Below are 16,594 nucleotides of genomic sequence, written 5' to 3'. Positions count from 1 at the left end.
CTGACTGGGCACGGTGGCTCACGCCTGTAATCCCAGCACTTTGGGAGGCCAGGGCGGGCAGATCACCTGAGGTTGGGAGTTCAAGATCAGCCTGACCAACATGGAGAAACCTCGTCTCTACTAAAAATACAAAATTAGCCAGGCATGGTGGTACATGCATGTAATCCCAGCTACTCGGGAGGCTGAGGCAGGAGCATCAGTTGAACGTGGGAGGTGGAGGTTGCGGTGAGCTGAGATTGCACCATTGCACTCCAGCCTGGGCAACAAGAGCGAAACTCTGTCTCAAAAAATAAATAAATAAATAAAAAGAATATGCTATCTGAACATCAGTGATGAAACTATTAATGAGCTATGAAAGCAAATGTATTTTTCCAGAGAGTAAGGCACTGGACAATGAAGCAAATCACTTGTCTACAAAAATCTTAATTTTTCACTCCCAGTGTTTCACTTATGCATCCTTAAAAGTACATGTCGAATTTCCAAGAGAAATTACAAGATTTTGCTGTCTTTAGAACTAAAATTATCCTCACAGCCATAAGTCTGGAACATGTACTGAGCAAAGAAATGGTATTTTGCTATAGACATTTGGGTTGTAACAAATGTAAACCCTCTCTCTGCCACTAACTTTTTAACTAAATAGAAATTCATGTATCTATGACTAATTTATTCCCTAGAGAGAAACAACTAAAGATCATCATAGTCTTTCTGCTTGAGTAAAGATTTCATTTTATGTTAAATTTGAGACAGTAAGTACAGATTGTCAACATCAGTTGGAAAAGAAAAATTGAGGTTACCACAAAGAAACCTCCTGGGACAACATGAGATCCCTCTGAAGTTTCTATACTAATGGACAGGACAAACAGATGATGGAAACACCGAAAACACGCTACAGGTAAAACATGAAACCTGTTTGATTTATAGTGTTGCCTTCTTTAATTCTGCTTTTGCAATCTCTTACCAGAAACACCTGTGAAAGGAGGCTAGCAAGGGAGTCTACTATATACTTTCATAGATCAAAAGCAGTCTTCCTCCATTTGTAAAATCCTTTGGATTTGCTATTTTTAATATCTACTAATAAAACCTGTGGATGATTTTCACCCTAACTTCAGTCTTGTGTTGATAAATAACTAGTAAAAACAAACAAATCTAACCTCAGAGAGAGAAATCTTTTTCCAACATTCACCTTTTAATAAAAACAAACCCAAATAAGCAACAATAATCTTCAGTGGGAACATTTTCCTCTTCTTTGATTAGGTTTTTAGCCTTTTTTTTCTGAAGGGAATAGGCCCAAGGAAAGATGACATTTGCGTGTCCCACCACACGCTCCCACAGGCTGTGGTGTAGGTAAGCTTCGGTCCCCAGAGAGTCCATCAGTTGCAGTGTCATTCTTTCTCTCCCACTCAAGAAAGCATTTCTGTATGCAAGTGAGTGACAGTGACATTATTTTAGGGCTAAGCTCACATCTGTTTTTTGAAAAAGCAAAGCATGTACAAACTGGGGTACTCATAATTAGTAATAAATTGCCCTTGGCACTTCACACTTGAGAACTGTAACAGCAGTTGAGAACCTTGGCTATAGTACTCTGATGACCAGTGAACTGCGGTATGTGTACATATATCGGTCAAGAGGACAACTAATGAGACTGTAAAGTTCTCAGAAGGAGGGAGAGTGGGAGGTACCAAGCGGAGTAATCAAGATAATAGGGGTAGATACAGAGGCAAGGGAAATTTTTTAAAAAGGTAATAGAAAAAAAGGAGTGTGAAAGGGGTAAAGTTAAGAAACAGAAAAAATGTGGAAAAGCTCCAAATCGTCTATTTCTTTGTTTTGCTCAACTTTTCCCTCTTTTAATAATTTTTGGAAAGAGAAGGGGAGCTTGTAGAGTAAAGGAAATGAGAATACTGAAATACAAAAACTTTCCCATCAGTCTAGAGAATTCTATTCTAGACATAACTGCAGAATTAATACCACAACTTACAAAGGGACAGTCTCAGGCGGGTGCAGTAGCTCACGCGTGCAAATGTCAGTACTTTGGGAGGCCAGGCAGGAGGACTGCTTGAGGCCAGGAGTTCAAGACCAGCCTAGGCCTGATAGTGAGACCCTATCTCTATAAAGAAAAAAAAAAAAAAAAAAAAAATTAGCTGGCGTGGTGGCACGCACCTGTAGTCCCAGCTACTCAGGAGGCTGAGGAGGGAGGATTGCTCAAGCCCAAGAGGTCAGTGCTGCTGCGAGGCAAGATTGCACCATGAAGAAAACATACTTTCAGCTTTATGGTAGTAACAAAATTTTTAAGCAAAAAAGTGCTGTAAGTAGCACATTTTAACCTCAAAAGTCACATTGGATTGTGTTATGTTCTCTTTCTGTGAGAGGCTATTCTGCAAGTAGTAACTTCAGTTCAGCACTGGTAGGTTAGGAAGAAAGTATTTGAAAATAAAAAAAATCCACCCTTTGATGCGTATTCTTTAAAAGATTCCCAACAAAAACAAAGCCATTCTTCATATTAAGTATTTCCATGAAACATCACTGGCACACTTGGGTTCTATCATGAAGATGAAACAGATACCCTGCAGACAAGCTAAGCTTGGCCTCTAACCCATTTTTCATGCACCAGAGCTAAATGTTTATGGTCTGTGTCAAGTGATTTTAAGGATAACAAAAACCACAACTACTTGTGTGATGCATTTCCTAAATGCTTACGAGATGCTGACTCAAAAGTGTTGGTCATCTTGATGTCTAGAACTGTTAAAACTCAACAAAGTGCCAGCTTCTATATAAAATAAACTAGGAGGCATGAGAGAAAGGTTGGGAATGGTGAGACTAACATTTAAAGAGTGCCTTATAAATACTATGCACTTTATAAATGTTAAAAAAAAAAAAGAAATGTAGTATATATTGAATAACCATTTTGAGTATCAGAAAAATACTTTTTTCTCTTTAAGAGAACAGTGAACTTAGAAATCAAAAGGTGTGAAGTTAAAGTCTGGACCCTGAAACTTATTAGTTGAATGATCTTGATGATCTTGAGCAATTCCTTTAATTACTCAGGATTTGTGAGAATGAGATAATACTTTAAAATAAGCTGGTGTGTGTAACAGTTTTCTACAAACTGTTGAGAATTATCCAAGAGAAAAAAGGTACTACTACCACACTTTTATTTTTTCATCCAAAAATGGCATTCAAACATCAGTTAGGAGTAATGCAAAGACTCATTTAGAGTAAAGCATAAGGTCCCTTTATTCGTCAGCACTGTACACTTTTATGATTTACTTAACAAGATCAACTGATTCTTGCTACTAGCTGAATATAACATAAAAATCAATGTCACACTCATAAGCCTAATTAGAATAAGAGACTGTCAGAACTGTAAGAAACCGTAAAAGTCATCCCACTTAATACCTTTATGAAACAAAGGAGAAAAGGGTCCAAGATCATAGAGCAAGTCAATGGCAGAGCCAGGTCTAGAATCCAAATATCTTGACTTGAACCTGTGCTTTATTGGCCACATACTAAAAAGGAAAACACTGATGCAGGCTATGAGGTATTGCTTGTGAACTAAAAATGAAAAGGAACGCAGAAATGGGAAGAGCTTCCTAACCAAAAGCAAATGGCACTTGTGCACAAGAGGGCATATGCAACGATGTCCACTGAAGTGTGGCTTACAATAAGGAAAATATGTGAGAGCAACCTTAATGTTCACTTATTAAGAAGAAGATTCTTAAATAACCTTAATGTTCACTTATTAATAAGAAGATTATTAAATAAATGGTGGCACATCCATGTAATGGGGCACTACACAATGTGAATACACATTCATATACAAACATATACATACGCATATACTGATATGGATAGAATTTTAAAACAAAATAATAAGTTTCAAAACAACTCATACTGTATTCATATGAAAAAAGAAAACTAAATACAAAATACGTAAATGTATTTTAGAAGCTCAGAAGGGAACTTGGCAAATCAATAGACCTGTTTACCAGAGAGGAAAGAAAAGGATTAGGAAAAGAATCAAGAGTGACTTTCATTTTGTATTTTTGAATTCCTCATGAGCATATGTTCATAAATTAGTCGTATAATTAAAAAGTGAACTGAATTTTTGTAAAGGGTAACTGCATATGTATTCATTTATGTACATGTGATAGAAACATTTTATTTGAAAATTTCTCACTTCTACATAATTTGAGGAGAATGGGGTATCCCGGCTAACTCTAATTTAGATGAAAAGAAGTAACATAGATCAAACATTTCCAAAAACTTAAAATACATTTAATACAATCTATAGTTAATTCACTGCCAGTTTAAGTGACACCAAGTAATTTGATGACCACTGGAATCACCTGGGTAGCTAACTAAAACTAGAGATTGCCAACCCCCTCCCCAGGGATCTGGTTCAGTAGGTCTTGAAATAGAGACTACATAGTCAGAGCTTGAACCACTGTCTTGGACAATCTGCCAGGAAAATATGACCTCCAGAGAAGAAACAATTAGAGAATAATACAAGAAAGTAATTATAACATATAGGTATAGGACAAACATTAAGTGAACGGGAAACAGGAAGATAATATTGGACCAGAGTAGTCCAAAGACTAGCCCCTGAAACTTGACCTAAGAAACAGAATTTGAATTAAGGTTTGACAGAAGTAGGTTTCAGATAGAGAAACAGAAAGCAGAGGGAAAGGAAACAAACCTTGTGTCAATACCTATAAGCAAAGTCAGTGAGGATTTACTACGAAGGAACAGTGAGGATGACAACTTACTGGATTAGGGGTTGTTTGAGGGGAAGCAAGAGACTGAAGTAGGTAACAGAAATAGGAAGCGACTAAAGTTGCTTGAGTAACAACTGATAGGATAAAACCACTATTTTCGGAGGACTGATTTGGTAGTGATGTGCAAGATGAATTAGCCAGAGGAAATGCTAATGGGAAGGAGAAGCAGGTTAGGAGTTACTGCAGCAACCTAGGATAAATAGAGAGAAAAAAAGGAAAATAATCTTTTAATAATTCAGAAAGCCTCTGACAATCTTATCAATATGTGAATCAAAATTATAAGCATCTATTGTCATAAATATATATGGTATTACAAGAAAATAATTCTGGTGACATTTTGGATAAACCAAAGTTTATGTATCCTATGCATGTTATAACAACATATTTTTATATTCACTATTATTTAATATTTTATATAATTATGTAAGTACAATTAGAAGTGCCTCAAACTATAATTGAAAATAATATCAGTGCCTACTGAAGTGAAGTTAGTGATAATTTGAATTACAACACAAATAAGTTGTTCAAAAGATTAGTCTACAGATTGAGGGTACGGTTGTATAAGCATATTTTGGGACTTACATTAAGCCTAATTCAAATATATTTTATTACCTTCATTAAGATAAGGTACACACACATTTCTCACTTTCAAAATTTTATGGATCTTACATAAAATACAAAAACTTTTCTGCATTTTCACTAGAAACTATACAAATTGCATAAAGAGCTTGTGTGTTAATTATAACCTCAGTGAAGGTATGTTTGCATTTCTGAAAGTAAGTTCAAATTATGTATTTTATATCTAAGATTCCATCTCAAATATGCTCATTTATTAACAGGACAAGGCCTTTATCAATGAAACCACACATCAAAAGTATAAACACAATCATAATTCATAATGTGTGAATTCTCTTTTCCTCCAACATTTGCTCAGTTTCAATTTTTAGTTTGTCTACACTGTGTTCAATGTAAGAACTGTTACTTGAGCTCAAAATTACAGAAACATTATTAATCTTTCTTAAGTTCATTTCTCACATATCTTGGATCATTTGTCCCCACAAAATTACTCAGTATTGTACAAGGTTGAGTTTGGAAGTGTAAAAGTCACACCTGCTATCAAAAACAAACAAACAAACAAACAAACAAACAAACAAAAAACCAAAAAACAAAAACGTGGGGAGTGGGGGTTAAAAATTAATAAAAAATCCACTGTATCAAAATGAATTCCAACGGTGTAACCAATACCTTGCAGCTGTTGTGATATCTTCATTTTACAGGCTGGGAGGAGAGACACTTCCCTCAAACTTGTATAGAAATTCTTTAGTTATGCTTCTAAGGACAAAAATATATGGTGAAATTGATTTTTCTTCCTGATCTAAACGTTCTCATGCTTAATATCTAACTTAAAATGTTTGTAACTCAAATCATTGTCAAAAACTTTAATAAGGGTCAAAGCAAAACTCTAACAATCAGCGTTAATAAATATAATATTGATTTAGAAAAAGGTTTTCTTCTCAAAATCTGAGATTAGAAAAGAAAAAAAAATCAACTAAACTTAAAATAATTAAACTGAGGAAATAATGAGACTTTTCTGAAGAAAAATAGGGAAAGCCCCAACATGGTAGGGCTGCATGATCTCAAACTGTAGTAATGTTCTTGTTGCACTTTGGCACTAGGGCAAACGGGGAAAACTTTAAATTCATTGTATTCAATTTGTCACGGCATAGATTCTGTTTGCAACTCCAGAATCTATTATATATGCCAGTGACACCCAAATACTATGTGACAACTTTTAGAAACGAATTCTAAAGTATAATGTATTTTTTAATAGACGGCAATGAGAAATCAGAGGACCAGTTTCAAACTGGGTGTTAATCTTGGGTTTTAACCTCTTTGGCTTCAATTTCATCTGTAGAATAAGAAGAGTTGGATTACATTATTTCTAAGGTTCTTTCCTGCTGTGAGATTGTATTGTATTTTCCTGTGGAATTTTAGATAATTCAAATCACCACATATTTTAGTCTCCTAAAGTATTTCAACATTCTGGCATGGCTAAAGCTGGTGAGCCAGGTTCCTGTAATCTAAATTTGATGGTAAAATATTTCACGTGAATAGGCAATAAAAATGATCCCTCCATAAGGTAGGCAAGAACTAGTATTTTAAAATGCTTTGAAATATAATGCTGGCTCTTTATGTGAACGGCTAGAGACAGACTTTTTAAATGACTAGATAAATGGCTTAATAAAAAAAAAAAAGTGTTCAAAAATGCTTGTTAGGAAGACAGGGCAGAATTCTCCATCTGTCTGCTTTAGATGAAGGTGGAGATTGATGAACGGGTGACACCAGTAATACATCTGTGTTGGTGCATGTCACACTGTAGGAATTAATGCCAGGTTACTAAAGACGGTCATGTTGAGATTGCTCAGGAATCACCCAGTTTACCAACCAAGTGAGTTTTATCAGAAGAGCAAATATGAAAGAGTGCTCAAATTAAAAGCGGTATTTAAAAATTTCCCAAAGTACTTTTCCTGAGTTTCTCATTTACTATCTCAGAAAGGCAATATACACCCCTCTTTTTTCATTCTAAAAATTTTCCTTTAGTAGACTTTTTCACTTAATGTTTTGTCTATTCTAGAATGTAAACTTTAATTTTTAAAGGAAAAGGAAAGCTTTACCGTTTTAATGTTGGTTTTGTTTTCTGATTATAAAACTAACACATTCATTTTCTTGAAACCTAAGAAAATGCAGAAAATTATACAATCACCCATATTCTCACTACACAGATAAAACATTGTAACTCTTTTTGATATATTTTCTCTAAATAGTTTTTCCTTTTTGCCTAAATATAGAAATTAAGTATAAACAAAATTAGGATCATACTAGATGCATAAAGTATTATCACTTTGGATTAGCATTTTCCATGTAATTAAAATCTTCTGAAAACATGATTTTTAGTAGCCATATATTCCATTAAATTTGTCATTACTTATGTATCACACGATTGTAACCATACTACTATGTTATGTTAGATCTCAACTTGTTTCTCATTTATCTATAAGAATCTTGAATTAAAGCTAGGAAACATAACATCCCCAATTGTGGCAAACAGTTTTCCTTGTTTGTGGTATTTTTTAAGATGGTTTTCGGATAGGCATTAAATTTTTTTTTCAAAACTTGTAATTTTTCTTTGCAGTTTTTTTAAATTTTTTTTGAAACCGTGTTTCACTCTTTTTGCCCAGGCTGGAGTGCAATGGCATGATCTCAGATCACTGCAACCTCCACCTCCCAGATTCAAGTGATTCTCCTGTCTCAGCCTCCTGAGTAGCTGGGATTACAGGCATGCACCACCACGCCTGGCTAATTTTGTATTTTTACTAGAGAGGGGTTTCACTGTGTTGGCCAGGCTGGTCTCGAATGCCTGACCTCAGTTGATCCGCCTACCTCAGCCTCCCAAAGTGCTGGTATTATAGGCCTGAGCCACTGTGCCCAGCATTTTCTTAGTAATTTCTATGGCTGTTTTCACAATTAAAGAGTCATCCTTGATCCAGATGTTAGTTTTTCTCAATTCCACTTACTTAATAATCTAGGTCAGCTCTATTACTTTCTGATGCTTCAATTATCATCTTTGGTAAAACTCTTTTTTTTTTTTTGAGATGGAGTTTCGCTCTTGTCACCTAGGCTGGAGTGCAATGGTACGATCTCAGCTCACTGCAATCTCTGCCTCTCGGGCTCAAGTGATTCTCCTGTCTCAGCCTCCCAAGTAGCTGGGATTACAGGCATGCGCCACCATGCCTGGCTAATTCTGTATTTTTAGTAGAGACAGGGTATCATTATGTTGGCCAGGCTGGTCTCGAACTCCTGACCTTAGGTGATCCACCTGCCTCTGGCTCCCAAAGTGCTAGGATTACATGCATGAGCCACCATGCCCAGCCAAAACTCTGTTTTAAGGGGAAAAAATAGTCTAAAAATTAATTTTCCCAAAAGGTACAGCACCCAATATTGTGAGAATAGTAGCTAATCATGGCACACTTGTGCAGTTATGGGATTGAATTTCCAGAGTCTGGCTGAACTGTCCAAATTGGTGTTGGTATGGGCTATAGTTTCATGCAATCTAGTAACAGTTGTTTACTGAGGTTTAATTAACAGTGGGGATGAACGTAGATTCTGAGTTGAATGGTCTTTCTAGAACTACAACAGTGGTAACAGAAATCTCTCAGTTAACTGGTGCCCATTTTATTTAGCCAGGTTTTGGGAAACTAGGCTAGGAGAATAGTGGGAAAATGGGGATCTATTTTCTGTTTCCTCATTTCCTGAAGGGGAGTTGCATATGGTTTCTTGGCTTGTAAGAAGAAAACAATTTTAGTCTGACCTCATTTGAGAATGGGAACTAAGTGGAAGTCAGGAGCCCACTGAGTTATCAAGAGGTTTGACTTTATGGAAGTTTTATGTGTGCTGTGCAGTCTATTTCATTTTTCCTAGAGTATCCATTGACGTGTCTACCAGTTCCTTTCACAGAATCACATTGTTTTATTTTGGCTTCAACATGGGCAAGTCCCAGGGCAGAATACGTTTAAAAAATCCTAATGCCCTTTTTGAGAATGAGTTTACAGTGTTATTCTTGCATCTGTAGCTTGAAAACAATTCTAGTCAGTGAAAGACTGGAGGATTAAATGGGCCCCAAACCAAATATAAGAACTATAATTCTCTACGGTATGCACATGCTAAATTATAGTCTAGAACAAAGATCCTGAAGGGGCTTTCAGTTCATTCAGAGCAACTTCCTAACACGACAAATGCATGAACACCAAGACTCCCATATGCTTTCCTTGTGCATACAGATCTTTCGTACAAAGCAAACTCACATTCAATGCCAAGTCAACTGAGCTTACTAAGTTTTCCCAGAACCTGACTTACATCATAGATTGAAGTATTTTGGAGGGAAAAGGCTTACTATATATAGAGTCCAAGGGCTCTCTGTTGTCATAAATGTTCAAATCACCCTTTCTACTCCTTCTTCTGGCCTTAAATCTGGCTCTTTCGTATGGAAAACTTAAATCTTTCTATAATCTTGGCTTGCTTCTAGATACCATCTTTGACAGAGAGATAGAAAAGATGTGTTGACAGAGAGATAGAAAAGATGTGTTACTACCTTTCCTAAGAAGGGTTGCCTAAGGACAGCCCTTTATTTTCTCAGCATTATTAAATCATTCCTTTTGTCATCTCTTCTCCACCCTAAAATGGAACACTATGAAATAAAAGATACAATTTCTACTCTTAAGTACCAAACTAGGAAGATGAGAGGCTAACAGAGATGCAAATAAGAAAGTAAATAAGGGAAGACAGGTGCAAGAATGTGATCACGTCACAAAGTCCTCCACTTCTCGGATTCTGAAATCAAAATGCTGATTAATGTTGCCATCTTCAAATCAAGGGGGAATATTTCTACATATATATCTATTCCCCCTTGATTTGAAGATGGTGACATTTTGAAGATGGCTAGGTGGCAACTCAGAGTGGAATTGGGTTTATTAAGAAACTCTAGTAAGAGCAGACCTGAAGGGAAATCATCTCCCTCTTCCTCCAACTGCATAGGTCCTCCCTCCCAATCCATACCAGGAATACAAAAATTATAATAGAGTATTGTCCCTGCCTTCCATGTATATATGGACTAGTCAAGAGGGAGAAGGAAATTTTAAGACTGGTGGTGGGGGGAGTTCTTAAATCCCTCACATCATTCTTTTAAACCATTCTGATTTCACTTAAGTCTTCAGTGAAAGGCACTAAGTTAAAGTGTAGAGTTTGATACATTTTTACCTGTGTACACATCTATGTAACCACTACCTAGATCACGAGATACAACTTTCCCGAGCACCCCAAAGGCTCACTTGTGCCTCTTCCCAATCGATAATCATACCCTGTCCCCAGAGGCAATCAACATTCAGGCTTCCATCACCACAGATTAGTTTTGCCTAAAGGATCACCATTTAAAGACAGCCAAAAATAAAAGTTTAAGCAAAACCTCACATAATTAAAATTCAGGTTAATTCAAGTTTATGAAAATACATAAAAATGAAGTCCTAATAATGTTTTAGTCTTAGTAATGAGTGACTCCAAATGAGATTTAATTGATTTTTTTTCTCTTGATGTTTTAGAAATACCTTTTCCAATGACTTATAAGGTACAGATCTTATATAACCTATAGAAGGCTTCTGATGAGCAACAAAACTTCATTGATCTACAACAAAACTACTACTGGTACTGTTATTTGTCATTACATTATTTTTACTAGGTTATTACTTTTTACATCCATACTATTCTGCCTCCCTACATTTTAGTTTCTTTCCAAGTTTGAGTTCTCACCTGAATCTACAATATCTAGTTACAATAAGTGCATATACTTACTGTAATAAACAAAGAAATGCTTCAGTGTAAAAATTACAAAGTATAATCTTTAACTGATACTTTGGTTAGACAGAATATATCTATTTATCTATCCATCCATCCATCCATCCATCTATTTATTTAGAGACAGAATCTTGCTCTGTTCCTCAGGAGTGCAGTGGCCCAATCATGGCTCACTGCAGTCTTGACCTCTTGGGCTGAAGTGATCCTCCCTCCTCAGTCTCTGAAGTAGCTGGCGCCACAGGCATGTACTACCATGCCCAGCTAATTTTTTTTTTTTAAGAGACGGGTCTCACTATGTTGTCCTGGCTTGTAGAACATTTAAATAAAGCTGTCCTGCAGGCTAATGTGAATATAAAACTAACCATAACAGTGATAAATACAGATAGGAAATAAAGATATGAAATTTTAAGAAGTTGATGGGGGTAAGAAAAATGCTGAGTGAGACATTATGGAAATGACAGTCATGTGAAAGGGTGGAAGAGGAGGCTCTGTTAATTGTGAAAGAGGGCAGAAATGGTCACAGTGCACAAAATAAAAAGAAAGAAAAGCATAAGATCATGGAATGCAAAAAAAGAAAACTTTAAGAAGAGGTGGTAAACAGAGATTGCATGCTATAGAACTAAACAGGAGAAGAAATCAAATGAGTTTGTCAAAGGAGTCACTGACTTGGCATTGCCAGGAAAGTAATGGTGATAGAAGTTAGACTCCAAGGCACTAGGAAGAAAAAAGACCATATGAAGTCAAGGTATTAAGTATAATAATACATTTAAAATAACAACAGTCGACATTTACAGACTTTACTATGTGCCAAACACTGCCCTAAGCACTTGACATATATTACAATATTCTAAAATTCTTAAAATAATCCTATAAGGCAGGCATAGATTTTATAGATGGAGAACTAAGGCACAGAGAGGTTAAAGAAGTCACCCAAAGCCACATAGATAAAGAGGCAGGATTCAAACCCAGGCAGCCTACTCTGGAGCCTACATTCTTAACCACTAGGCTATACGGCAGCAAAAAATTTCTATTGTTTTCATAATGTAGAATGTGCTGCTGCCCATGTATGGGTGCTGAGAGAGTAAACTATGATTTGAGTTAACAAGGGATAGAAGAATACTTGAAACAAACAAACAAACAAAAGCTACTGAAGGAAGTGTGCTTGGGAGTTAGCCATTAGAACTAACTTGTGGCAGAAGCATGAAACCAGAATGGGTAAAGTCTGCACTGTTTCCATTTTCTTCCAGCAAGCAGCGTTTGTTAGCCTGGGAGCTGGAGCAAAGGCATCAAAATTCCTGAAGATGACAACACAGAGCTTTAACATTTAAACTAGAAAATTCAGTTCAGATAATTTCTCCAATTACTACTAGCATTTCCAAAAACTCACTGAAAAACCCACTGCGTATCCTGCACCAGGTAAGGTGTTAAAGTACAACATGATATAAACAGGCTAAAGAAATTAGGTGGAATTCTTCTTCAGGGTCTGTGCAAGGTAGCACTGTGAATATGCTGTTTCTATGACCTAAAAATGACCAGGGCAGCCTATGACACATCACCTATACCATCATGATTATTTGTGTGATTTCAGTTCTACGATCTCAAGACTGAACCTGTACAGCACCTACTACATAGTAAGTACTTGTTAACTGTTTCTTAAGCTATTACTGAAATGAAAAAAAAAAGTTATAGCAAGAAAACAAAACATATTTCATTCTCTTGTGTTTGCACAGCACAGAGTGGTGATTAAGAGGAAGGCCTCGAATCAGACACACTTAAACTTCATTCCAGATTCTACCACTTATTACTAACTTTCTAATTAATCTTCCAAGCACTTTTTTTTTTTTTTTTTTTTGGAGATGGAGTCTCGCTCTGCTGCCAGGCTGGAGTGCAGTGGTTGCAATCTTAGTTTGCTGCAACCTCCGCCTCCCAGGTTCAAGCGATTCTCCTGCCTCAGGCTCCCAAGTAGCTGGAACTACAGGTGCCTGCCACCATGCCTGGCTAATTTTTATATTTTTAGTAGAGACAGGGTTTCACCATATTGGCCAGGATGGTCTCGAACTCCTGACCTCGTGATTCACCTGCCTCAGCCTCCCAAAGTGCTGGGATTATAGGCATGAGTCACTGTGCCCAGCTCTTTTTTTTTTTTTTAAATTAAGGATCAAGATAATTTATTTAGGTAGAGGACCTGAAAGAGACAATCCCCAAGTTAACCTGTAAATGAGATTCTAAGAATTCTTCTGAGTTTTATAAAACTTAAAATTATTTTTTTCTCTTCTTTAAAATTTAAATTCCAGGATACATGTGCAGAATGTGCAGATTTGTTACATAGGTATACATGTGCCATGGTGGTTTGCTGCACCTATTGACCCATCTTCTAAGTTCCCTTCTCTCACCCCCCACCCCCCAACAGGCCCTGGTGTGTGTTGTTCGCCTCCCGGTGTCCATGTGTTCTCATTGTTCAACTCCCACTTATGAGTGAGAACATGTGATGTTTGGTTTTATGCTCCTGTGTTAGTTTGCTGAGGATAATGGCTCCCACCTCCATCCATGTCTCTGCAAAGGACATGATCTTTTTCCTTATTATGGCTGCATAGTATTCCATGGTGTATATGGACCACATTTTCTTTGTCCAGTCTATCACTGATAGGCATTTGGGTTGGTTCCATGACTGTGCTATTGTAAACGGTACTGCAATAAACCTACATGAGCATGTGTCTTGAATGATCTATAATCCTTTAGGTATATACCCAGTAATGGGATTGCTGGGTCAAATGGTATTTCTGGTTTTAGATCCTTGAGGAATCACCATACTGTCTTCCACAATGGTTGAACTAATTTACATTCCCACCAACAGTGTAAAAGTGTTCCTATTTCTCCACAGCCTCTCCAGCATCTATTGTTTCATGACTTTTTAATAATTTCCATTCTGACTGGTGTGAGACAGTATCTCATTTTGGTTTTGATTTGCATTTTTCTAATAATCAGTGATGTTGAGCTTTTTTTTCATGTTTCTTGGCCGCATAAATGTCTTCTTTTGAGAAGTGGCTGTTCATATCCTTTGCCCAATTGTGATAGGTTTTTTTCCTTATAAATTTGTTTAAGTTGTTTGTAGATTCTGGATATTAGACTTTTGTCAGATGGGTAGATTGCAAAAATTTTCTCCCATTCTGTAGGCTGCCTGTTCACTCTGATGATAGTTTATTTGGCTGTGCAGAAGCTCTTCAGTTTAGTTAGATCCCATTTGTCAATTTTGGCTTTTGTTGCAATCGCTTTTGGCATTTTCGTCATGAAGTGTTTGTCCATGCCTATGTCCTGAATGGTATTGCCTAGGTTTTCTTCTAGGGTTTTTATGGTTTTGGGTTTTACATTTAAGTCTTTAATCCATCTTGAGTTAATTTTTGTGTAAGGAGTAAGGAAGGGGTCTACTTTCAGTTTTCTGCATATGGCCAGCCAGTTTTCCCAGCACCATATATTGAATAGGAGATCCTTTCCCCATTGCTTGTTTTTGTCAGATTAGTTGAAGATCAGATGGTTGTACAAATGTGGTGTTATTTCTGGGGTTTCTGTTCTGTTACAGTGGTCTATATGTTTTGGTACCAGTACCATGCTGTTTTGGTTACTGTAGCCTTGTGGTAAAGTTTGAAGTCAGGTCATGTGATGCCTCCAGTTTTGTTCTTTTTGCATAGGACTATCTTGGCTATACAGGGTGTTTTTTTATTCCATATGAAAATTAAAGTAGTTTTTTCTAATTCTGTGAAGAATATCAATGGTAGTTTGATGGGAATAGGATTACTGAATCTATAAATTACTTTGGTAGTAAGGCCATTTTCACAATATTGATTCTTCCTATCCATGAGCATGGAATGCTTTTCCATTTGCTTGTGTCCTCTCTTATTTCCTTGAGCAGTGGTTTGTAGTTCTCCTTCAAGAGTTCCTTCACATCCCTGTTAGCTGTATTCCAAGGTATTTTATTCTCTTTTTAGCAACTGTGAATGGGAGTTCATTCATGATTTGGTTCTCTGCTTGTCTATTGTTGGTGTAAAGGAATGCTTGTGATTTCTGCACGTTGATTTTGTATCCTGAGGCTTTGCTGAAGTTGCTTGTCAGTTTACGGAGTTTTTGGACTGAGATGATGGGGTTTTCTTCTTCTTCTTCTTTTTTTTTTTTGAGACAGGGTCTTGCTCTGTCACCAGGCTGGAGTGCAGTGGCTTGACCTCAGCTCAATGCAACCTCTGCCTCCTGGGTTCAAGTGATTCTCCTGCCTTAGCCTCTTGAGTAGCTGGGACTACAAGCGCATATCACCATGCCCAGCTAATTTTTGTATTTTTAGTAGAGACGGAGTTTCACCATGTTGGCCAGGATGGTCTCTGTCTGTTGACCTTGTGATCCACCCACCTCAGCCTCCCAAAGTGCTGGAATTACACGCATGAGCCACCGCACATGGTGATGATGGGGTTTTATCAATATAAAATCATATCGTCTGCAAACAGATACAATTTGACTTCCTCTCTTCCTATCTGAATACGCTTTATTTCTTTCTCTTGCCTGCTTGCCCTGGCCAGAACTTCCAATACTTATGCCATTAAAGTCCACTTACTTCACTAATGACACAAGTTCAGTTCACAATCAAGTTCCGTGTCATAATTTTAAAAAATTCTTTATACTCAGGGAAAAGTGTTCATAATTACAAAATATTTTGGAATATTTATAGTAATGATAAAATTTATTAAAATTCTTAGAAAGGTCATTTTGTTATAAAAATCAGAAATTACTAAAAGGAGATAATAATGTGATGAGAATTAGAAATAATTTAAATATTATGCAATCTAAATTGCAAGGTTGATAAAAAACTAAACATTCTTAATTGTTTATATGACCTGATATAGTCAAGGACATCATTAATGTGGAGCCATCTATAGCTGGTTACATGTTCACGCAAAGCCTATATATCTGCAGGTGAGATAAAAGGAAATGTATGACTTCAAAATGTTCATCTTTTCCCATTTTGAAACCTTTATGGGACACTTATAATGTTCTGGTTAAGCATATTCTATAATATAATCTAAATTTTAAAGACTTAATTCATAGGCCGGGCGCGGTGGCTCAAGCCTGTAATCCCAGCACTTTGGGAGGCCGAGACGGGCGGATCACGAGGTCAGGAGATCGAGACCATCCTGGCTAACACGGTGAAACCCCGTCTCTACTAAAAATACAAAAAAAAAAAAAAACTAGCCGGGCGAGGTGGCGGGCGCCTGTAGTCCCAGCTACTCGGGAGGCTGAGGCAGGAGAATCGCGTAAACCCGGGAGGCGGAGCTTGCAGTGAGCTGAGATCTGGCCACGGCACTCCAGCCCGGGCGACAGAGAAAGACTTCGTCTCAAAAAAAAAAAAAAAAAAAGACTTAATTCACAATGATGAA

The 16,594-nt window shown here is 36.9% G+C and overlaps 1 protein-coding gene across 3 annotated transcripts in view; it reads right to left on the bottom strand.

Annotated features, from left to right (window-relative positions):
- Positions 1-16,594, bottom strand: part of DISP1 (dispatched RND transporter family member 1) — a 195,573-nt gene that overhangs the window by 27,942 nt on the left and 151,037 nt on the right. The window lies entirely within an intron of this gene.

Source organism: Piliocolobus tephrosceles, chromosome 1 (genome assembly GCF_002776525.5).
Source record: "Piliocolobus tephrosceles isolate RC106 chromosome 1, ASM277652v3, whole genome shotgun sequence".
Classification (NCBI taxonomy): domain Eukaryota; kingdom Metazoa; phylum Chordata; class Mammalia; order Primates; family Cercopithecidae; genus Piliocolobus; species Piliocolobus tephrosceles.
Note: the sequence above shows the minus strand (reverse complement) of the source record. Positions and strands in the feature narration are given on the sequence as shown.